This window comes from Capra hircus (genome assembly GCF_001704415.2).
Source record: "Capra hircus breed San Clemente chromosome X unlocalized genomic scaffold, ASM170441v1, whole genome shotgun sequence".
Classification (NCBI taxonomy): domain Eukaryota; kingdom Metazoa; phylum Chordata; class Mammalia; order Artiodactyla; family Bovidae; genus Capra; species Capra hircus.
In genome coordinates, this window is record NW_017189516.1 from 52,575,642 (window position 1) to 52,577,019 (window position 1,378).

The 1,378-nt window shown below is 43.7% G+C and overlaps 1 pseudogene; it reads right to left on the minus strand.

The window, feature by feature from the left end:
* Nucleotides 1-208: 208 nt before the first annotated feature.
* LOC102180744 lies at nucleotides 209-1,098 on the minus strand (annotated as a pseudogene).
* Between the last annotated feature and the right edge of the window lie 280 nt (nucleotides 1,099-1,378).

A 1,378-nucleotide genomic window follows, 5' to 3' on the forward strand; every position in this document is an offset into this window, starting at 1 on the left:
AGTGCAAATCACATTATCACTTGAACTTCGGCATCTCTTCTAGCTTGTAGCTAGGTGGATGGTAGGGTAATACATGGCATGGCTGGGGTGTAGGCTTTAGTATCCCTGCCATTTCCTTCTTCCAAAGCCACTATTTTGGGGGCTGCTTGGTCAATAAATTTATTGCTGCCTTAATCCAAAAAATCTTCATAGAAAAGTGTGATTTGCTTTACCAGCTCTCAGCAGCCCATTCCTGACTGCTAAGGAAGCTTGCCTTCCGAGCTACTCAATATCTGTTCTGGGCAAGTGACATTTTGGGATGGTTCTTCTTTTTAACCTCTTTCTTAAGCTTCTTATCATAGACTGATTCTCTCATATAGCAGCATGAGCTTTCTCATACCTCTTCTCCATCATGTCTGGAGGTACATTGTTCTTTATGTATTAAAAAAATTGTTTCTTATAAGCATCTTCATCTTCTTCAGTTAGGTAATGCATGTCATCTACAATGGTTTGAGCCAGGATGTGATTCTGGAGTACTCCTGCCTTGAATTCCTTGCTTTCTGAATCATAACCAGGGAACCATTAGGTACTATGAGGGATAAACAAACCTCCATCCACAGCACCCTTCAGGATCTCCCAAATTTTATTTCTAGTGTTAGATCTGGCAAGATCCTGCATCCAAATATGAGGTGAAGGCACCAGGTTGACCATCAATGCTTTCCATATTGTATTTATCGCTGGACATCTCCACATGGCCATCATAGATCTTGTCCATGCCAAACTGATTGAGAAGCCTTTGGACCATCGGTGGACCAGTACAATGTGCTGCAGCATAATTTGTCAGGTCAGCCTTCTTGCCATACTTTGGGAGTTCATGGGCATTAGCTGCACAGACTGTCGTATCTCTTTATACACAGGCATAAGCAATCTGACAAATGATTGTTGGTGATACGAACTTATCTTGTATTATGATGTATTATACTTATTTTTGTCCTGGATTACCAAGCGTTTCCTGGCATAGCAGTCAGTTTTACTCTCTTGTCTTCTTCTAAGTTTCATTTGGTACCTTTCGAAGTAGGTCTTATTCTTTATAACCTTGACAAACCCCATCCTGCAGAACAGAGACCCATGTCTGCAGCTCACCATAGATCTGCAGCCTCCAATGCCACTTTGAACAAACACACAGATACCATGGAGCAGCCAGATGATTGCTAGCTAGTGTAGCCAGATATGTCTCCTAGCGCACCGCAGTCCCTGTAGAACAGAGTGCCATGCCAGAGCTGCCGCTCCTCAGAGACCTTGGGTCAGGGCTGGGCAAACCAGTGAGACTGAGAGTCACCTGGAGCATGTGTATAAAACGCGGTTCTTGGGCTGCACTCCTGAGACACTGATTCAGGAG